Genomic DNA, 23,905 nt, shown 5'->3' on the forward strand with positions numbered 1-23,905 from the left:
TTCCTTTTTCCCACATCCTCACCAACTTTTGTCATTTCTGGTTTAGTGATATGGTCCATTGAATAGTCTCTTGCTGTGGCTTTGATTTGCAATTCCCTCTTAGAGGAATTTTTAAAGAAGGGTGCATGAAAAGTCATGCATCTGTGAAAAAAGTATGGAAAAGAAACTCAAGACTGAAAATTATTTCTTAAATTTGTTAGGTATTTTCCATTTTTTTTAGCAAAAAAAAAAAAAAAAAAGAGGGGGGAAACTGCTACTGATCAGTCCAATGGTATTCTGGTTCTTGTTTTTTTCTTTCTTTACATAAAACCCCCAAGTACCATAGTAGGAGGACTTTTCTCTGGGGATTTTTAGTGTCATCTGAAAGGAATTCTTCAGTATTTTACCTGGAGAATTGATGTAGTCTGAAGTTAATAAACCTCAGCAGTGGCAAATCCTTGTTTGGGGGGAGTAGATTTGTCTTTTGAAAACAGAGGTTATTCAGTCAAATTTGATAACAAATCAGGTAGATAATAATTAAATAAATAAATAAAAAAGGTTTAAATGTAAAATTACCTGATTTTGATGTTACTCAAACCTCCTTTTCTATAATCCTGTGGTACTAGGATGGGATATGCAAACCATATCAGTGTTTTGTTATCTGACTCCTGCCCACAGAAGACACTGGAAGGAGAGAGGGCAGTAGTTGGTGAGAAGGAAGTGGTCCTTCCTGTCTGCATTGTCCAGCAATGGCATCTGGCTTAGCTGAGATGCTAGTACCTTTTCTTCCACACTCCCAGAACCAGTCTCATCTTCCCCAAACCCTCCCTCCCACATCTGAATTCTAGCTCCCTGGGGTCCTATCTTAGACTCCTGAGGTTTCTATCTTCCTCTCCTCTGATGGGTCTCGTCACATTTTCCAAAGATGCTAGCTTGTGATAAACCTATTCTCTTCCCTTTGTTCCAGCCCCAGAGGTGTTATCTAAGTACCTCTTTATCCCTTTTGTTTTGTTTGTTTTTCCAGGCCTCTAATAACCTTGGGACAAGTTCACTTGGCTAAAATGCTGCTGTGGTTTTTCTGTTCATGATTGGCTTCTGACTGAAACACTCCTGAATGGACCATAAAGCAAATGCAAAAGACATTTAAAAAAGTGAGTAATAATAGCATGCTTGAATAGTATATAAAAGAAAAGAGAGTATAATGTTTCAAACTGTAGGCTTTGCTTCTTGACTTTGCTACTAGCTATGGTGTGAGCCCAATATTTTTGAGTATCTGTTTCTGCATAGCTAGAACATTGATCACTCCTATTTTCTTCGGCAGATATTAGCGGTAGATGAGAAAATGGATATGAAACATTTAGAACAGCGACTAGTGCATAAAAAAGTGTTCAATGCTAAAAGTAAAGTTGGCTAGTTAAAGTGGATGTGTGTGTTTTTGTTGATTAAAAAGCCATCGATTTATGTTCTTCGTGTATGTATGCATGGTTTTGGTTTTTGGGGTTTTTTTTGGATTTAGCGAAGTGTTATGTCACTTTTAGATATTTAAAAATCCCTTTATTAACATTTGGAAAATTTACTGTTACAATAGAATTTTAAAAGTTTTTCTTCAGTGAAGTCTCATTCTCATCCGTGATACGTCCCATTGGATACTTGCCACTTACTCTCTTATCGTTTCTACTTAAATAAATTCCCTTTCTCTTCATTCATTTACTTTTTCTCCATCAGGCATTTGTATTTCTTAGGCACTTAATCTGTGTCCAACATTGAGTTGTAAGTGTAAACCATGCAGCTTATTGGTTACTTTATCTTCATAGCACACTTGGTTTATTTCAAATAATTCTTTGGTGTAATTCATTGAAATAAGTCAGTGGTCCAAATCTCTCCCACATTTGATCCGATCATCTTTCACAAGCTCTACTGAATATTTTCTCACAGAAAAACGACACATTTCATCATGCAGATGATAGTTTGAATTTGAGAGCATTTTAAAGTTTCTAAAAATATTTATTATGGGACTCAATCATCACAGTAGACCTATTCTGGAATGAAACACATTTTACAACTAAGAAGCAGTGGTGTTTTCAGTCAAGGATACTCACCGGTAGAGTTGAGAAACACACTGATGTCTTTTTTCTCACGGTCCAAGTCCATTTTACTACCTGCTCCATGAATTCTTTAAAGCTTACACAAATATGAATTATCCCTTTATGGCTGTAGCAATTTTCAAAGAGAGGGTTGAACCAACCTTTCATTAATGTCCAATTTCTCTACTTCTGCATCTTGCTGTCACTTTGAGAGTTGCAGTTGACAAGACAAGCATGTTTGACTCATCTGGGAGAACTGGGAGACTATTTTTCAAATGACTTTGAGGAAAGTGTGTGTGTATTCATGTCGTGCTTAAGGATAAGGGGGCAAGGATTGTGAGGGCTGAGAACCCCTCTGTTAGAGTGTTGTCAAATGAGCCTATGGAATTTACATACTAAGAACATATTAAATCTAGACTATTATTCTGTCTAAAATGAGTTCAAGTATATATTTTTTGGCCTTTTTTTTTGAAGATTTATTTATTTTTATACAAGAGCTGGAGTATAGGCCAGAGGTGTGGGAGGATGAGAGGATCCACCAGAGACAGAGTGGGGAGCAGAACAGGCAGACAGACCAAAATACACTGCTGAGGGGAGCAACAGGCTCGACAGGAGAGATCTGCCGCACCATGTGGTAATCTCCCTGGCGGGCCGGGAATCGAACCTGCGCTGCAGAGGCTGTGGACAGCTTGACAGCGCTGTGCTCAACCTGCCACGCCACTGGGGAGGCTCCGAGTATTCTTTATTAAAGTTAGAGAAACCGTATTATATTAAAATAATTTCAGATATACACCCCATCTTAACATTTAATCTGCTTTAATAAGCGTGTTATATTGGTGTCCTTGAAACACATTTCTAGGATATGTTCATTAAAATGATTTATTGTACTATTTAATTTTTATCAGTTCTTCAAAGAGCAAAATTAACAACAAAGTTAATAGGATAATACAATGACATTTGTGAGGCAATACAGTGTGTTCGAAACACTACTCAATTGACAATTAAGCAATTTAACATCTTTTCATCTCTCTGGTGCTTGGAAAATACTTGCTTTCCAGTATCTTATTTATCACATTTACAAAATGAAGTGAATGAAGTATCATTTGATGATTGACCAACATTCTCTGATTTCTAATTTTGAAAAAGGTCAGTTAAAAATACAGCATCAAAACCCCATTAACACACCATACAGGGCCTCCCCGGTGGCGCAGCGGTTGAGCGCTGGGTTGCAAAGCTGCCTGCAGCCTCTGCAGCGCCGGTTCCATCCCGGGCTGCTTCCCGGCCACTGGAGGAGGGTCCCACATGGCGCGCAGACCTCTCCTGCCGCCCGCTGCTCCCCTCAGCAGTGTACTTCGGTCCTTCTGCCTGCTCTGCTCCCCGCTCTGGCTCTGGTGAATTCTCTCACCCTCCCATGCTTCTAACTGTACCCAGTGCTTGTATGTATAAATAAATAAATAAATAAATCTTTAAAAAAAAAAAAAACACACACACCATACACACGCACACACACACATCACACACATACAAACGGGAGTAATTTTATGATTTCAGGTAAGTGAAAAGTATGGATGTGAATTTATTACACTTTATATTACATAAAATATTATATATCTTTGCATATCTCTGTTTTATTTATATCTCTCACTCTGTCTTCACATGTGATAGACAAACAAATTAACCAAGTACTGCTATTTGAATTTTGACAAACAAATTAGGAGCTTAAATTTGCTTTTTTGCTCCAAGGTCCTCATAAAATGGATTTTTTTTTTAGAGAGAGTTGTCACTTCTAGCTTTTGCTTAGGGTGAAAAAAAAAAAATTTATCTTCGGTTTTGAGATAAACTAATGTGAGTAGGTGTATACATAACTCAGGGTATATTGTTATATGTCAGATAAACTGAGGCATTTACAATATATGGAAGAATTTTTCATGGTTTAGCTATAAATACATATGTATGCGTGTATTTATGTATATTTAAATATTTAATATAAAACAATGAAATATTTGTAGTTTAAAAGTCATTCTATTGAATGTCAAGAATTTAGTACTTTTGTAAAGGTTGATATCATCTATATTTTACATTGTGACAAATATTACCTTTTGTGGTAAGATGAGTAGAGTAAAGCCATTTCAAAAGATTCTTAAAAAAAGAGCATTTAATTGGTATGGTTGGCATTATATGAAAGCATGGTTTTTGTTCTGATTTATCCACACTTTTATCTAAGCTTTATTTTGACACAAACATTTTTGAACACTCTAGCAAGTGAGAATTGAAGACTTGGAAAGAGGTCAGGAGGGACATAAATTAGATCAGTGGCCCCAATTTAGTCTGTTCCCCATGGTCCATGTGGAATAATCAGAGATAATAAAGAATAGAATTCAATGGAGAGCTCTGGACTCCTGTGTACAGAATAAGATAAGATTCCCTGCAGATCTCTGCATTCTTTATCTCTCAAGTTTCTTAAAGCATTTGATAGAATTGCTTGACTTCAATATCAAATCAGAAGCATTTATGAACGCTATCTGTTTCTTCAGCTTGCTCTCAATCAATTTCCTCTTATATTGTTAATAGTTCTAAGTATACAGGGCCTCCCCGGTGGCGCAGCGGTTGAGCGCTGGGTTGCGAAGCTGCCCGCGGCCTCTGCGGCACCGGTTCGATCCCCGGCTGCTCCCCGGCCACCAGAGGAGGGTCCCACATGGCGCGCAGACCTCTCCTGCCGCCCGCTGCTCCCCTCAGCAGTGTACCTCGGTCCTTCTGCCTGTTCTGCTCCCCGCTCTGGCTCTGGTGAATTCTCTCACCCTCCCGCGCTTCTGACTGTACCCAGTGCATGTATAAACAAAAAAACAAACAAACAAACCAGCAAACAAATAAATAAAGCATGCCTCTATAAAAAAAAAAAAAAAAAAAAATAGTTCTAAGTATACAAAATTAAAAGTTTTAAGCAATGACAACATAAATTGTGATGCTTTTAAAATGCCTTATTTATTTGTAATTGGAAATCTTAAAATTAGACGTGTTATAGTATGGTGTGCTTCTTGATATGGTTCTTTGTGATAATTAAAAGTGTAGTTCAGGAATCTGATGTGGGAAATTTGAGATATTGAAAATCATAACAAATATATATATATTTTTAAAAATGTTACTTCTACAGACTTTAATAATCATTCTTTAATTTTATTTCCCCTTGTATTTTTTTCATGTCCTTTTCATAATACGAACAGAAGATTGACTTTGTACACAACATGAAAGACAATTTCTTTGACAATACATCTTGAGAAAAGTATGTGCCAATGAAATTATATATATACTCTTAAAAACAACATTTTAATAATTTTGCTAGTTATAACATCTCAGTGCTCTACTACTTCAAGATTTTTTGGTAGTATTTTATACTTAGTTCTATAAATTGAACTTGGCAATAAGTATAGGTTAAGTTAACAATCCTGCAGAAAGAAAGCAGAGAACTGAGCCAAAACAGAGCTTTAATTTCATCACTTGCAGATCGTTCTGGTTTATACTGAGGATTAGAGTTTTCAAAGAAAGCAGGGAAAATAAATTGATTTCTTACTCAATAGTATTTGAAATCATTTGTTGAAGTATTTCTACAATCACATATTTTGAAGGAAGAAGGAGGAGAACAATTAAAATTACAGAAAGGTAATGCAGAAAATTTAATAAAAGGAAATTTTACTCAGAGAAATAAGTAGGTGAAGAAGTAAAGCAGGGTTCATGCTATTTGAAAGATCATGGAGGAATGCATGCTTCACCCTGCAGACCCCAGTAGCATTTGGGGGCCTAAGAGCTTTGACACTACACACTGTCTCCACTTTGAGACTTGCTTTTATTATCATATATTTCATCCTTGCCTCTCAAGTTATTACCATGGTAATTGTTGAATTTCTCATTAAGGAAAGTCAGCCTTTCATAAATATTATATGTGGCTATCATTGGCAGACACAGTGCCAGTTTTTTAAGAAATATGGAAATTTTGTAATTTGAAGTGATTCATTATTTATCTTTTTTATAATTTTAATGAACACAAGTGCCTCTTATTCATTAAAAATAGAACAACAAAAATATCCATCTAGCCATTATATTCTTGATTGATCTGTCCCATTAAGCTAAAAACCCAAACAGAGCACCTGAAAGCACCTAAATTTTTCTTCAAAGAATATCATCACAGTAAAATTATATACTACTGGAAGTCAATAATTTCAGTTTATGGATATGAGGACTTTTTTTTTTCTGGATTCAGGTAGATTAACATCATTTTTCATTCACCCCATTCAAAGAATTCTTAGTAATAAAGGAATGACATAGAATAAGCATCATTCATTTAGTTTTGGGGGAAATAATTTAAGGAAAGTTTGGAATATGTTGAGGATGGGTTGAGATCTCATTGTAGGAGTCACAGCCAGGCTATTTTGTTTTATTTGCATGTAAATACATAGCTGTATGCTACATATGCATAACAACAGTATAAAATGATCAGGTAACTACTCAGCATCATTTAGATGCCAGGAACTCCTAAGATGTCCCATATCCTATATCCATTCTTAAGGAGGTCCTAGCCTCTGCATTATTACAGTTTGCTTGTCCTTGCAATGACCAATCACTTCCAGCTACATCCAAGTCACTCTTTGTGGATCCATATTTTGATTACTAAGGAAAGAGAACTTCTGAAGATGGCTTGGTAATGGGAAAATATTTCATGTGATTCTAACAAAAATATACAACTTTTTAAATAGAAATCTTTGGTTCTTACTTATGTGTTTTTTTTTTTTTGTGGATTTTTTTTGTTTGTTTGTTTGTTTTTAGTTATCATAAGTACCAAATAAAGGTAACTGCTTTTTCTCAAAATGATCCTTCAGGAGAGAACTGTGTCTTTAAGAAGTCTCTCATATACTATTTCTTTTTCAATCATTTCCTTTTAAATAACAAAAGTCAGCATTGCCAGAAATGATTCAAATTGTGCTAGGTTTTGATGCATATCTTAGTCACCTTACCTAATGGGTAAAAAAGGAAGGAAAAGAAATTTAAAACAGATTTTGTAATTATTCCTAGGTCCATACTCAACTAGGAGTATGGTCTCACAATTTCAAGTATTGGATGGGGTGGTGAGTGATTTTTTGGACAGTTTCTAAAAAATAATCTGCAGAATGAAAGCATGGATGTTTTGATCACTGAACACATAGAGGAACAAAGTGCTAACCTTCAATACCTATTAATTGTCTAGGTAGAGAAAGATGCCTGCATTTCTTCTTGTGTTTCTTCTCTCCTCAGTCTCATTGTGGACATAGATATCAGGGACATACTCTTCTTGTTGTATGTTCCTATCTTTGCATATATTATTTTTTCCTAAATCTTGTTTTTATTTTAAAGCAACTTAGAAGTGAAAAATTACATGTGGTGCAAAAGGTAAAGATGTACCCCAAATCATTTTAATGATGGCAAAGATGTAAAGAGACTTTGTAAAGAGTTTGAATTAGTTAAAATGAGAAATATTTAAAAAAAACTTTAGTTTTTTTAAAATCAAGTCTAATTTGGTAACCACTAGCCACATGAGCCAATTTAAATAAATTAAAAGCAATTAAAAAAATCAGTTCTTCAGTTGTGTGTCACATTTCAAGTGTCCAATAGCATGTGTGACTTGTGGTGACCTTATTGGACAGAGTAGACATAGAACACAGCCATCATTACTGAAAGTTTTATTGAATAACTTTGTACTAGAGTATATAACAAATGTATAGGTAATTAAAATAATTAATATTTCCAATACCGGTTGGTCTCACTCATAGCAGGAATCTAGAAAACTTAAATAAGGGACCAGGAAAATGAATAACTATAAGAAAGTAAAAATCAAAATCAACAAAAAAACTATGAACCAGAGACACTTTTTGGGGGTTAGGGGGCGGGAGGGGAGGGATTGGGGTCAGAATGGGGGGGTTGCAATTGTATGGGGAATATAAAAATAAAATTTATTATTTAAAAAAAAGAAAAAAATAAAATAGGAATAAAAAAATAAAATAATTAATATTTCCAATAGATATTTGGCTTTCATTTGTCTATACATATTGCAAATTTATCAAAAATATTTAGGATAAAGTGGGGAAATTATCTAATATCTGAGCTTGCTTTATATTTGGGCACTCATAATATAAAAATATGAATTGATGTTTATTTTATTAAAAATCAGTGTCTTAAATGGTCAGTGTAGTTTAGTAATTTTGGGATACAGTTGATATTGACAACAAATTTTGGAAAGCAAGTATTAAAGTCATCAATTCCAAAGTAGTGAATATAGAATTTTATATTTAATAAAAGTTTCACAAGTTTCATGATCCCTGATTTCATTTCAACATGACATTTACCATACTAGCTTCTGTTTTACAAAAGGGCCCAAGGGCATCAAATAATATGTTATGTGAAAATGTAATATAGAATAGTAAAATTTCTATTTAAAAAAGAGTGAGAATTGTATTGCCTTTAAAATATTTTCTCCCTGGACCTGATATGCAATCCTTGTAGGATTAGTGGCCTCTCCTCCCAGTTGATACAGAGCACAGCTTCTATAATGGAGTCTTAATGGAATTTAGAAAAAATATATGACGGGTTTCTAAATTAAAAAAAAAAAAAAAAGAAAAACCTGGCTAACATTCTAATAAGTCTAGAAAGCTTTTCTGCAAGTAGATATCTTTGGTTACATGAATTTCTTGAAGGAATATTATTATCAAGTCTGTCACAGGTATAATATTTTGCTTTAATATTTATGTGAAGAGGTAAAATAATTAATTTGTTAGGGTTTTCTCTGTGTCTCTTTGTAGCTGGATCCCTTAAATTCAGTACTGTCCCTTATTTTGATGTTGGAAAAGACAAAATTTGCCCAGTGGAAGTCTGTAGAGATAGAGAGTTTTCACTGTGGAAGAACTATGTGCTCCTTCCCCAGAGATGTGAAAGGGAAGCTGAGGAGGAAGTGACATATCAAGAAAGTAGTGAAGATGTAAGGTGGACATTCCGAAAGAAGGTTACATATTTATCAAATATCATTCCAGCCACAAGCATTTTACCTGTGTAGGGGGATCTATCTAAAACAATCAGATACATTTCTAAGAGCCCACAAAGATAATATTCAAGTGAAGAGAGATAAACACATTGAAGAAAACTTATTCAATGACTTTTGTATGTCAGCCACTGTTCTGGATTCTGGGATATAGTAACAAACAGGGTAGCAAGCACACTCTCTATAGTGAACAAGAATTCTAGTGATGTTACAAAATACATTTTTATAAAAAGGGGAGGAGCATCAAAACACAGTGAATGGGGCCATCTCCCCACCCCTTTACATGCAGCCATCTTGGACTATAAGTTCCAGTACGCCATGAACTTACTTCCTGAACAGGGTTGTTACTGGGAACTAGGGAAAGAACTATGTAGCCAGAGGAACCTATGTCACATGGAAGGCAGGAAGGCAAGTGGGCACTCACTTTTGCTTCTGTGGCCGGATTTGGACCCTGCTGCTGCTGAGAGGGAGACATGTGGAGGAGAGACATATAGAAACTTTTGGCAGAAATACTTGGAAGAAAAACATGGATGAGAGACACCTGGGGAGACTGCTCTTGGTCCTTGACAGAGATGAAGGCATCATTATTTTGATGCAGTATATATTTTGCATTTTCTCTGTCTCCTTCTGTCCTACCTTTCAAGGACCTGTGTAACTTCTTTCATATTATAGTTTCATATTGACTAGACATTTGCTCATGAGGAGATGGAGCCTGATTGGACATGAGGAAATGATTTAGGAAGCTCTGTGACAACAGAAGAGAAATGATGGTCACTGGATGAGGGTAGGATTTTAAAGTTCTTTCCAAATTAGAGGGCTTTACTGAATCTTGTCTTTGTACTGGGATTCAATAAGTAAGTCTCAGAGATGGCTGACATTTTAGAGTTTGAGCACTGGTATATAGGAGAACTTTGATCTTTAGAAACACAGTAGAAGAAGGAAAAAAAGGGGAAAACAAACAACTTAGGGATTGAAGATTGTATTGCTTTGAAGTCTATTATTTGAAAAGGGACTAATGAGGAAATATGAATATGGAAAACAAAAAATAGCCATCTCTTTATCTTACCTTGGAACTAAGTAAAGGTCTATATTTTCTCTTATCCAGTCTTCACGGTAACTATCCTGAGGGTTGTATTATCTTCAGGTAGTAGCCAAACAAGCTATAGGTAAGATAGGTAATTAATATCAAGTCAAATCACTGGAAATTTAAGTTTTTCAAAGGAAAAAATAACTTTGAATTTGTTTAAGAAAGATTCTTTGAAACTCAGGTGGAGGCACATGCTTTCAAAATTAAGAAAGTTCTGAGAGGAGACAAGTAATTAATTGCATGAGAGAAATGAGCGGATTCTTGAGATCACACCCTGTAGAATTCAGACATTTCTTCCAGTGAGTAACAGCTGGTGTTGATAACAAGTGGGGTTTTTGTTTATTTTTTTTGCAAATGAGAAAAAGCAAGATTTTTTTATAAGGAAGTGATTCAGGTATAAAATGTTGACGACGAGAGATAAGGTGAAGATGTGGGGAAAAGAAAGGCTGGTAGGCGTTGGTGTGAAAAAGTCATGGTTTACTTGGATCTATTTTGAGAACATTGTATATACAGCTATTTTGATTTATGGTGTGAGGTCTGAGTCTCAATTGCCCTTAGTCCCCTAAATTGTGAAGCACTTAATTCAAATGCTATCTATTATGTATGTCTCCATTCTACATAGTTTTGTGATGTCTCTTTTAGTATATGTTAAATTATTAAGTAGATAACTCTCTCTTCTTAGGTTAACTCTTCTAGTGGTTTAATAATTATTCCTTCGTGAGTTTTTGAGAACAGAAAATAAAAGTGGCATTTCCTTTTATTTCCCAGTATTTTGATGGGCAGCAGTTAGTAAATGTTTATTGAGGTTGACACTGGAATAAAATACAGAGAAAATAAATGTCCTAGCATTCCATTTAGTGCTCTGTGCCTGCTATTCTGACTAAAGCCAGGAATAACATAAGACATTTTCCTACATTAAGCAACAAGACATTGGTCATATAATGATCTCTGAGATATAGATGAATATTACAGGTGGGTCCAGTTACTGGACACTGAGAATTATTTGGGGACCTCAGAGTATCATAAATAGGGGAGAAGATGGTCAGAGGGTTTGCAAATGATTCAGAGGAGCAGCCTCTGAACAAAAAGATAATTGGCTTTTTAAAAAAGTCTGATGAAAGATGGAAAACATAAAACCTGGATCAGTGAAGGTAGCTAAGAATGATCAGTTTTAGTACATCAAAGAATATGAATAATAAGGTAAAGCAATTAAAGATTCCATTTAATTGTCATAACATCCTTATTGTATGTATTTTTAAAAATCCCTCTTTTCATGTGATATGCAGGAAAACTGTTTTAAATTCAAAATACATTATAACTCTTGGTATAGAAAAGAAAATCTGGGCCTCCCTGGTGGCGCAAGGGGTTAAGACGCAAGCTATGAAGCTGTCCGCAGCCACTGCAGCATGAGTTTGATCCCCAGTCAAGGTGCAACCCACATGGCGCAGCAGACCTCTCCTGACTCGCCTGCTGCTCCCCTCAGCAGTGTATTTCAGTCAGTCTGCCTGTTCTGTTCCCCACTCTGTCTCTGGTGAATCCTCTCACCCCCCACACCTCTAGCCTATACCCCAGTTCTTGTATGCATAAATAAATAAATCTTTAAAAAAAAAGAAAAGAAAATCTAACTAAACTACAATCTCAGCGGAGCTGAAAGGTAACGATCTAAATACAAGGAATAAAGAAATGAGTGAAACAGACCAGAGTCCAGAAGAGAAATAACAGGAGGAAGTTTGGGAGCTTTTCCAGAGTGGAATGATGCTGAGAAGTGAGTTGGTACACAACCTAGGGGTGTATTTAGAATCTATTTGCTGTTTTCCTTCCTTTATGCATAATTCTCTCTTCTTTATCCTGCCTTCCTCTTCAGTAATTTCCTGCCTGGTGGATGTGTTTACTTCTTGTGCCTCTTTTTAATTTAAGACTATCTTGCTGGGTGATATCAACTATGTGCAAATGATCTCCAAATTTATGACGCTGACTTCTGCTGTTCAATCAACTTAAATATCCCACACATCACTTCTAGAAGGAAAATTTTGTAAGAGCCTCAAAGACAATTCAAATTTACTATTTTCAAAGCCAAGTTCATTATTCTTTACTAGCTAGTTTTTCTATATCCCCTTTCTTAATTAATAACTTCACCCTCCCCACAATCACTTAAGCAAGATATATTGCAGCTTCCCCAAGTTTCCTTCTGTGTCATATCTCAAATTAAAATGTTCACACCCCATAGTCAAGTCAGTCCTACACTTTAAAATAAAGTATCTCTCAGTTCAATCTTATTGTGACTTCCATTTTATTTGATTTATTTATTTATGCATACAAAAGCTGGGGTACTGGCCAGAGATGCAGGGAGTGAGAGGATTCACCAGAGACAGAGTGGGGAACAGAACAGGCGGATCAACCGAAGCACACTGCTGAGGGGAGCAGCGGGCAAGTCAGGAGAGGTCTGCTGCGCCATGTGGGCTGCTCCCTGGCCGGCTGGGGATCAAATTCATGCTGCAGAGGCTGCAGACTGCTTCATATGTGGTGCTTAACCCCTTGCACCACCAGGGAGGCCCGTGGCTTCCATTTTGATGGAAACCTTTTTAAGTCCTTTTTAAGTCTTCCTTGCCTGGAGGATCACAATAAGTTCCAATTACACATGTCTTCATATTTTCCATCTCTAATCCATTCACTTTTCCAGTGGATATATTTTCCTAAAATATACATCTTATATTCATTGCCTATTTTAAAATAAGTACTAATGTTACCACCTTGTCAACTTTGAAAAAAATCCAAAATGTGGTGTCCACTTAGCTTACCAGTCTTATTAATTGGACACTCATTCATATGCTCTAAACTTGAGCCATACTCGTCAGTTTTTCTTCTCTAAATATGTTATGTAGTGTCAGTCTTCACAATTATACTTTATGTATTTTTTAAAGATATATTTATTTATGCATACAAGAGCTGGGGTACAGGCCAGAGATGTGGGGGTGAGAGGATTCACCAGAGACAGAGCGGGGAACAGAACAGGCAGACTGACTGAAATACACTGCTGAGGGGAGCAGCGGGTGAGACAGGAGAGGTCTGCTTGCCATGTGGGTTTTTCTCTGGCTGGCAGAGGATCGAACTCATGCTGCTGAGGCTGCGGACTGCTCTATAGTGCGGTGCTTAACCCCTTGCGCCACCAGGGACGCCCCTTCACAATTATACTTTAAATAAATTCATCCAAATAGAATTCTTCTCCCTTTTATTTTTCCATGAAGTTTTTTTTTTTATGTTGCATAATATTCAAGTGTCCTTTTGCAATAGGTGATTTTGTGTTTGCTTGCAATGGAAACACACTAATGGAAGACTAGGATAGTGTGATCTCTCCTTCCTTATACCCTTTCTGTTTTGTGTAAAAATTTTTACAGCAATGTACATGCTGGAGGTACTAAATGAATTTGCTCTATTGAATATTGCTTTCTGTTTATACAAAATTTTTGACCTTGAATCCTAGCTCTCACATATTTTCCTCTAGGGCTTGGAACTTCAAAACCCATGTGTACATGCATAGAAAATAACTTGAGAAATATACAAAGTTATTAATTGTGGCTATTTCTAGAGAGGAAGATTGGGTGGAGATGTGCAAAGGAAAACTTGCATTTTTCACTCTCTGGTTTTTAAGAGTTCACAATATTATATTCTTTATTGTATAATAACATCAAAGCAAACAAAACCCTCAGTCTCTAGCACAAACCTAGACAAGCTGACTTAAAGACTTGAATATATCTCAAACCAAACCAACCTTGAGTCAAGAGTGGAAACTTACACAATGTTCTTTTTAATCAAAACCTCTCCTGTCTCACCTGCTGCTCCCCTCAGCAGTGTATTTCAGTAGATCTATCTGTTCTGCTCCCCATTCTGTCTCTGGTGAATCCTCGACACCTCTGGCCTATACCCCACTTCTGTATGCATAAATAAAATAAATCTTTTTTAAAAAAGTTTAATCATGTCAAATTCCAGGAGAAAGCTGACAGGAATATATACATAAACATTTACATTTAATATATAATATAAAAATATCTGGGCTTTGAAATAGAAAAGATAACATGAACATATTTAGGTTGCCAATTGGTATAATTTTTAAATCTTTAAATAATTGTTTAATTGTATAGTTACATTATAGTTGAATAAATTCTGTTTAGGAATTTTTATCTTTATAGCTCTCCATGAGATTAAGAAGAAGCTAATTGTAGCGAACATGTTAATCCCAAAATACATTGGGTCATTCATGTGATAATTAGAAAAAATAATTATTTGGAAATATATATAATCCGTTTATCCTCAGAGTCTATGAACAGTGAGATCATGAAAGTAGTATTACATGCAGCAGAGTTAATGAACCATAAACTTACCCTGAATGCAAGTTCTGGTTTTGCATGAGTCTTAGACATAATTTGTAACTTCAACGACATGATCTTCCTTCTTCGTTTTCCATACTATAATTAGAGATGTATGAAATGTAAATTATTCTTTTCCTTTGTTTGTATGTTGAGAAATTATATGTAATAAAATCCCTTGACATCTCATTATTTTATCAACAGTGATTGTGAGATATAAAAGATGGTCCTAAAAGCAGCTCAAGCTTCTTCTCTGAGGTTGAAACTAATCTCTTGAGAGCAAATATAGAAAGAAGCTGGCAGATTAGGAAATTACTAATAATAAAGCTTTGGTCTTTTCACTAAGCATACAACACATAATCTAACTAAGCAAATGTTCTTTCCTTCTCCAAGAGACTCTTCATTATGTTAGAAACATAGAGAACATCAATTCTAGGGTTTTTGAGACTAAAAATATTATATATTTGATTTCTTTGATATCTTAATTAAAACAGAGTTTAGACTCTTGAAAGAAAATAGTTTAACTCCAAACTGGGAAAATATACTGTAGACCCTTATTATTTTTTTATTTTATTTGACATTTTATGTTTCTACATTTTTGCATGAGTAAACAGAACTCTTAATTTACCTTTTAGACTAAAATTTTCTGTGCTAAACTAGAATCATTAGTGTAACAGTTTCAGATAATTACATAATCTTTAATATCAACAATATTTGTTTTGGTAACTTGTTTTGCATCTTAAAAAGCACATGCATTAAAGTGTTTATCATTAAAATATTAAATAAATATAACTTTATTTTGAATTATGCAACAATAATAACCAAAGATTTAATGTAACAGTGATTTGTCACATGCAAGCTTAATTTTAGCACAAAAATATGACTTAAGTTCTTGGCTTATATTTTCTCTTCATCTCTTGCTAAAAGAGTATTTTTCTGTGATTTTTGGTTATTATTTCTTCTCTTTTTGAAATTGAGATAGTTTATATACAGTCAGTACAGTCAAGGCTATGAACATAGCCATCTCGTGTTTGTAGAGTGAAAATTTTATAATATTTCATAGGGTGCTTTAACTGTGACAAAATGAATCGTAAACAAGCAGATGGTATGTCAACTTACACCTTTCATCCAGGATAACCTGCCTATCACCCTCTCATCTGTAACCCCAAGCCTATATTCTTCTCTTCCTCAATCTTTGAGCAACAGTCTAGCTGTTCATTTGCTGAAGGTGCTGGCAGGCATTCTACTTAATACGTCCATATATTTTGTACTACTTGAAAGTCAGTATGAGCAAACATATGGACTCAATTTGGGAAGATAAAAACGTGACCAAAAATAGGAATCCAATGATATGTGTCACATTGTTTTTCTTATGTAGAAATGGACCAAAAGGTATGGTTATCATTTACGTGACTTGTTTTCAAATTTTCCCTTAATTCAAAGAAAAAGATAAGGAACAGAACTACTTGTATAGAAAATTCTACTGACAATAGGATTTTTTTATGTCATTCTTACTAGAAAATATCAAATAAATATTAAGTGAAGAGGTTGAGCTTAATGCAGTGAGGACTTCATTGGATCTGGAAGCAGTAGAGTTGTACCTAACTATCTGTGTAACCATGGATGAGTTATTTTTTTTCTTAGGAGTTCAATCTTTCTGCAAAATTAGGTAGATTAGCTAGAAGCGGGCCCACTCAGGTAAAACTACTTTTTTAAAGGATTTATTTATTTATGCATACAAGAACTGGAGTATAGGCCAGAGGTGCAGGGTTAAGAGGATTCACCAGACACAGCGTGGGGACAGAACAGGCAGATTGACTGAATTACACTGCAGAGGGGAGCAGTGGGTAAGACAGGAGAGGTCTGCTGTGCCATGTGGGTATCTCCCTGGCAGGGGATCAAGCTTGTGCTGCAGTGGCTGTGGACAACTTCATAGTTTGCGTCTTAACCCCTTGTGCCACCAGGGAGGCCCAGGTACAACTATTTTGCCATTGCAGTGTGAAAGCAGCTAAATGCAGTATTAATTAAATGAGTGAATGTGCATGAGAGTAACTGTTACTAAATTTTATTTACAGAGCCAGGCAGTGGGCAGTAGTTGACTGAGTCCTGAATTAGATTATAACTAATTTTATTCTTACTTTTAAATGCTGATCATTGCATTAAAAATATACTTACAGTATTAGAGATTGCCATAGAATTTTATTACCAAGAGCGCCCCAATGGTGATATAGTTCTTCTAGCTACTCCAGGCAACGATTATACTTAAATCATCAATGAAGACAGCTATCCAACTACTTGATTCCAGCAAAAGGATAAATCTCCCTTTACATTCTTTTTTGTAGTCACTATATAATAGGTAATAGATCTGGGAATAGTATGAGATTTTGGAAATATTTTTAATGGTTTTAGATTGACTATCTCTCCACTTTTAAAATTGACTTTACACATGATAGAAGACAGAAGAATGATATATCTCTCTTTCATTATTCTTATAGCTTCAAACCCTAGGAAACCATTCTTTCTCTTAATAGATCTAAACATTATAAAATTTTTCTTCCATACAAAGAAATTGTCATAAATTATTTTTTCAGATATGGAATTTAGATTTATAGATTAAGAATCATAGCTCCTCTGTCAGCCCTTCAAGCTTTTTACTCTTTTAATTTAAGTTATTTCATGAGTTTTATAAACAAAGCATAAAAAGTGCCTGAGACATTTTAGTGATCAGACATTTCATATAGTAAAACCACTGAAATAGTCTAAGTTTTCAAAAATAATGTTTATTATCATTGTTGCTTCATAGGATAAGAAATTCATTGATGTAACCAATCTTAATTCAGAACAGATAGAAACAATACTACAATATCATTATGTGATTTATCCCATTGACTAAAGTTAACATTAAATTTTACTTCTTTATTTTCTATGGTGATATACAAATAATTTAGCTAACTTTTGGAAATGATCTCCTAAATTATATTTATTATTTATTGCTTTTCTTTCATATTAATTGAATAAACACACATAAAGACACATTAAAACTCAAAGGGGACAAGTACATCTTTAGTCACTTCTCCCCAAACTGATCTATAAATTCCACACAATCTCAGTGTATTTTAGCAGTGTATGTGTAAAATAATAAGCAAATTCTGAATGTATATGAGAAGAAAAGGCATCAAGAATAGTCAAGGAAGTTTTAAATAAAAGGAACATACTTGGAGGATTTACATTTCCAGATATCATAATCTGATATAAAAACCAGTTATATAAACCAGTGATTAGATAGACCAGCAGAGCAGAATCGAGAATCTAGATTTATGGCAAAGTGACAGTGGGGAAATAAATGGTTCAGCAAATGATTCTGGGTCAAGTTGGTCAAGATAGAGGAGGTGAGGGGGTGGAGAGAAAAGGCAATGTTTTGATAGTCTATCAATAGTAGATGTTGGCTACAGTGAGACATTTAAATTGCATATTCCATATAGCTAATTAAGATATTTCAACATGCCAGTCACATGTTGAATATGTTAGAGAAACACAAGTACAGCAAGGCACTAGCCTACCTAGGCTCAAATCTTGATTCTGGCACTTGTTTTCTCTCCTGAGCAAGATACCTATTTGTGCTTCTATTCTTCATCCGTCAAAGCAAGAATCATAAAAGTGTGTTCTTCCTATCGTTATTTATTAGGGTGACTTTGAGGATAAAACAAGTTAACATCTATATAGTACTTAGACTAATGCCTGGCATATAATTAAGTAGTATATAAATATCTATTATTGAGATGAAACTCACAGACACATAAAATATTCTAATGTCTCAGTAACTTAAGTTCTCTATATGACCAGAACACATTTTGCTTTTGTTCACAACTATTTGGAGAAAACTGACAAAGAAGAAAGATCCTTGTTTGTATGGCTTCTCTCATCATTAATCAAAGAACATCCATTAATTGTCTCACCACTGTGCCAGGAATCATCATTACCAATTCAGACAAAAGTATTTATTACCTGTTCCCTGTGTGCAGGTGCAGAAAGGAATATTTATTAAATGTCCATTTTCACATTGTATCAAGTTTTTCTAAAGCTAGTCAAAAAGCAGAGCTCTTTTCTAAAATAAAATCATGATTTACAGCGGTGTAAGATTGAAGTTCCTGTGGCTTTGAATAGCACCTTGCACATTGTGAATTCCACTTCATAATTGATGACAGACATATTATTCCTATTACTTAGCGCTTAGAATGATGCTTCTATGGTCCTGTTAGCACTGTGCTGTCCAGGTGTAATGCATTCAAGACTATAATATTGATCAGCTCAGTTAGTCTTCCATTCTCTACAAACAGAAGTATCACAGTCAAGCACCTTCTTATTATTAGCTGGTGTTCTACTTCATCATTTTAAGAACCATTCAGTTAGAATAGATACTGTGCTGGCTAAGTTACAGACAGATGTGGAATGAGACATGGCAAAGCAAAGGAGATTTTTGAAAGGTTTTATACAAGTGGCTCCAAATCTCACCACCTCCCCTTATTTCAGGGCCTTTAGTCAATATATTAGGGGGGTGACCTTCACCAGAAATCAAACAATAGTCTCTGTGACTTTAACTTGTTCTCATGTATGATAGATCTTTTAGAAATATTGTAATAAATGGGAACCTGATGAATTTTCTAGCATAAGCCAAAAGACTTTGATTTGAATTTAGTACTAACAGATAAGCTTGAAGAGTCCTTCCTACCTGCCTTTATTAGCGAGTAAGATAGGTGACAAGTGTAAGTGGTACCTGCTTTGTTACTAAAACAGAGACGTACAACATTAGCTGAGATTCTATTCTTCAAATTAAAATATAATTTATTTTTTGTTTGTAAAATATGTTAATTTGTTATTTAGTAGATTTGAATGTATCTTTTGAAATTATTGATCCTGTCTTTCATAATTGATATGTAAAATTTCTTAGGCCTAAAATTCTGAAATATTTGATTAGAATTCCAGCAGGAATGCTAATTTATTGATTCAAGTGTTTTTTACTAGAAAATTCCCCCCTCCATTTATCCTTATTTGCATGTTAAGAACCTCTCAGAATAAAGAATGTGATATTTTCAAAATTCCATGGAATCTATTCATTTATCTTTTTTTATTCAACAAGTATTTAGTATTCACTTATTATGTATTGGATATTGTTCTAGAGACTAGGAGCAGAACAATAAGACAGGCAAACTAGGTCCCCACTATCATCCAGTTTACATGGAGGTGATAATGGACAAGTAACCAAATCCATGTACAGGATAACTTCAGGTCAGGATGAATTCTGTAAAAATGATTAAATAAGTGATATTGTAAGGAGTACCTAGGGGTATGGAGCTATTTTCTATAGTGTCCCTGAGGAGGGTCACTTGAATGGAGGCCCAAATGACAAGGTTCTAGCTAAGAGGAGATCTGGAGGAAAGTTAGTGCCATTATTAGAGTGTCCTTCATTTGATATTTGTTAAAGGTCACAGTTGGGAGACAAAATTATATGACTCATTTTGGACTTTCAGAGTTGTACAAGTTGATAACAAAGAAGGATAGACATGTCCTTGTGTATATACATGAGTCTTTGACATAAATCTCAGCTATTCTTCAAACTTTCCTGCATTAGACAAGGGTGATACATCCTTACAATGGAATGCTGTTCACCAAGAAGAAGATATAAATTGTTGATGCATGTGATGACATGGGGGGAACCTCAAATGCTTTATGTTAAGTGTAAAAAAAAACATACTTAAAAAGCCATCTACTGTATGAAGCCAATTATATGAAATTCTAGAAAAGATAAAACATACAGGAACAGAGAGAAGACCAGTTTTTCCAAGAGTTAAGGTTGGGAAGAGCATGAGGGGCGATCTGAAAGAATCCCTGGACCGTTATTCTCTAGCTCATAGAACTGTACATATGAAAAGGAATGCATTTTACTGAATGTAAAATGAAACCTAATTTTAAAAAGGTTAAATGCACTCTAAATAAAAGTGTGTTTGTTGTCATAGATGTTTCCTTAGGCAAGTAGAACATGGATTAGGGCACTGGAGAGCTAGCAAGACTGGGCTTCATGGGCTTCATGTAGGTTGAGAAAGAGCAAGGAAAGAGACTTAAATCTGGGAAGCTCGACCCATCCACAGATCTGCAGCATAATCAATCTGGAAGAAAAGGGGGGATCTAATAGCACTTCAGTCTCAGCAGAAAGGGTGCTGAAAACCAAGGTGAGCTGTTAGGCTTGGCATGAAAACTAAGGCCCAGTTAATAGAGACTTTGATCCTAGGCCAAAGCAGGACTTGACATGGATGGATGTGAAGCTGAGCAAGTGGACTTATGTTTTCTCTTGCAGTTTTAGGGGAGGCGACTACTTGTTAATAGACTGCATCTGCGCCCGCTTTCTCTAACAGCAAATCTCTTTAAGTCTTTGTTGTTCTCCTGGTCTTTCAGCTACAGACATTTCCAGGTATTTTTTTTTTTTAAAGATTTGTTTATTTATGCATGCAAGATCTGGGGTACTGGCCAGAGGTATGAGGGGCGAGAGGATTCACCAGAGACAGAGTGGGGAACAGAACAGGCAGATTGACTGAAATACACTGCTGAGGGGAGCAGCGGGCGAGTAAGGAGAGGTCTGCTGCACCATGTGGGTAGCTCCCTGGCTGGGGATCGATCTCATGCTGCAGTGGCTGCGGATAGCTTCATAGGTTGTGTCTTAACACCTTGTGCCACCAGGGAGGCCCCAGACATTTCTTGAATCTAGGTTTCACCAAATACCTAATTTTGACCATGGGACACAAACAAAATGGATGTGAAGCTGAGATGTTTCTGAAAGAAGTTGAAGTAAAGAATGTGAATAAATATAAGGTGTAGTGGGGAAAAAATGTAGAGGGAAAAGAAAAGAGACTGAAAATTGTCCTGTAAATGATGGGAATAAAGCAGAACCCCCAAAAACTAATCAGAAAATACATGTCAAGAGGAAAAGCTGAAGGAATAAGAATTGAATTGAATGGGAATCAGATTATGCTAAAGGGAGAGAGGGCTTTTGAAGGGGAAGGCAGGTGGAGCATGGTGGTGGTGGGGGCAGAGAGATAAAGGCCCCCAAAAAGAGATTCTATGCCTCATATTTCTGTGGTAGCAGAAACTGGGTCTTAGCACAGTGTACACCAGGCTTATTATTTTTCCCACTAAAATATAACTGGAATTAATATCTACATTTTCATTTACTTGAGTTAAATAATTAGTTTTTCTATTTTCATATACTCCAATAGGTAGTTTCACTAGCTATTTCATAGTTAATATTCTTGCATTTAGATTATTAAATATAACTGAAATCAAGGTCAAAGGTACATGTTTTCTTTTTTTTAAAGATTCATTTATTTATGCATACAAGAACTGGGCCAGAATTGGTGGGGGGAGGGTGATGAGAGGATTCACCAGAGACAGTGTGAGGAGCAGGACAGGTGGATTTACTAAAATACACTGCTGAGGGGAGCAGCAGGCAAGACAGGAGAGGTCTGCTGCACCATGTAAGTTAGCTCCCTGGCCAGGGATCGAATCCTGTTGCAGTGGCTGCCGATAGCTTGATAGCACTGTCTTTGGCCCCTGTGCCACCAGGGAGGCCCAGTACATGTTTTCTTAATAAAAAGGTGTTTTTTTTATTAGTCATGGATATTTTGGTCTGCTTAACATCCTATTGTGTTCCTTTTATGATAAGCTTGAATAACAATTACTTAGGTGACAAAGAAAAAAGCATATTTTGAGACTAAAATTATTAGTGAAAAATAAAATTTTAATATTCAATTAGCCAGGACAAGGTATTGGTATCTTTAGACTGTGACTATTTGAATTTGAACAGTTTATTGGGCAATGGAAACATGCAAGATGTGAGAGATGGTGGTAAATATTTTAACTCACTTGACAAAGGCTGCTAGGAGCTGGCCATCAGTCCTTTGATCCTTTGTAAAACCTGCATCAACCTTGTTTTTCTGTCCACATTTGACAAGTTTACCCTGCTGCTTCCACCTTTCTGTATAATAATAGTAATATCTGAAGAATTTCTTTTGATAGTGAAGAAGGCACTGAAAATGTGAAAATATTTTTGCAGATAACCAAACATTATATTAGAAGTAGTTTAATGTTTAGTGAGTTTTGTTGTTTTTTTTTTTTTTATGTGCAAGTCTGTACTATGGATTGAGGACATAAACATGAATATAGTACAGTTCTTCCTTTAAGAAATTGGAAATATAGTGACGGTGGATGTGTAATTGTATATCTCAAATTAAACTAGTGGACTAAAAAAAAAATAGTGCCCAGAAAATTTTCATATTGTTTTACTTTTTATTGAAAGTGATGTTTTAATAACTAAAATATTATTGACTAAAAAAGAGGTGCCTGTTAAAAGTAAAAGTGTCATTTCCTTCCTGAACTGCAGTTTAACAACGTGCAAATCTCTTTATTTGATGCCCTTGTAGTATAATTTCATGTTAATAATATTTTATGTGACTTCATTTTCAAGTAGTTTCATTTGTCTTTAAATATAAACACAGTTCCCCCCTCCCATAAGTATCTATTTTTGCTGTTTTTTTTAAAGGCAAAGGCATTGCATTTATAAGGTTTACTTAAAATCTAAAGCTTTGCTACATAAAATTGTCTGAAGCAAAACAACTATAATAGAGACATAGACACCTCTTATTAAAGTGCATATAAGCTCGAAGCTCCTTGAGAGCAAGGATCCATTTGACTTGCTTCTTCAGATGGACTTGTACTATTCTTTGTCACAGAAAATGTTCGAATGTATTTGGTAGATTGATCTCTATTTGATGAACATACTCTAGGGACTTAAATCTTCATTTGTTATATTAGATCAGTACATCTTCAAGTGACTCCACAGGCAAGTGACAAATCACACGTTCCCAGTGGCTTCCTCCAGCCCTTTGTAAATTACAACAATTAAAAAAGTTGAGGGAACCATGACGACTAGAGTCACCAAGGTAATACAGAACTACGCCACCTAGAAACCCAAGTGTTTTGTCTTCCAGTTTTTTTTTTTTGGGGGGGGGGATAAAGATTTCATAATTTTAATTATCTGAAGTATTAAATTTCCTTGAAATTTTCAAATAATGTTTTTAAATATTAGTAACACACACATATATTTACATATATATAGTATATATATTACTAATGGCAGAACTAGTTGAAATACGAAACTGGAATCAATAATTTATGTTGTATTCTTCCTTCTCTCGCTCACTTAGTTGTCTTGTCTTTTAAGTCATGCTTTTGATTTACTTATTTACTCTTTAGCATTCAATATTGGTCACTAATGCAATTT

The 23,905-nt window shown here is 35.2% G+C and overlaps 1 long non-coding RNA gene across 1 annotated transcript in view; it reads left to right on the forward strand.

Annotated features, from left to right (window-relative positions):
- Positions 1 to 1,011: 1,011 nt before the first annotated feature.
- LOC129146792 (uncharacterized) overlaps positions 1,012 to 23,905 on the forward strand; it is a 173,997-nt gene continuing 151,103 nt past the window's right edge. The window contains exon 1 of the long non-coding RNA XR_008554019.1: positions 1,012 to 1,130. This is a non-coding gene — a long non-coding RNA (uncharacterized LOC129146792). The remainder of the gene's footprint in view (positions 1,131 to 23,905) is intronic.

Source organism: Talpa occidentalis, unplaced genomic scaffold, assembly GCF_014898055.3.
Source record: "Talpa occidentalis isolate TD23 unplaced genomic scaffold, MPIMG_talOcc4v2.1 talOcc4.4, whole genome shotgun sequence".
In the NCBI taxonomy this organism is placed as follows: domain Eukaryota; kingdom Metazoa; phylum Chordata; class Mammalia; order Eulipotyphla; family Talpidae; genus Talpa; species Talpa occidentalis.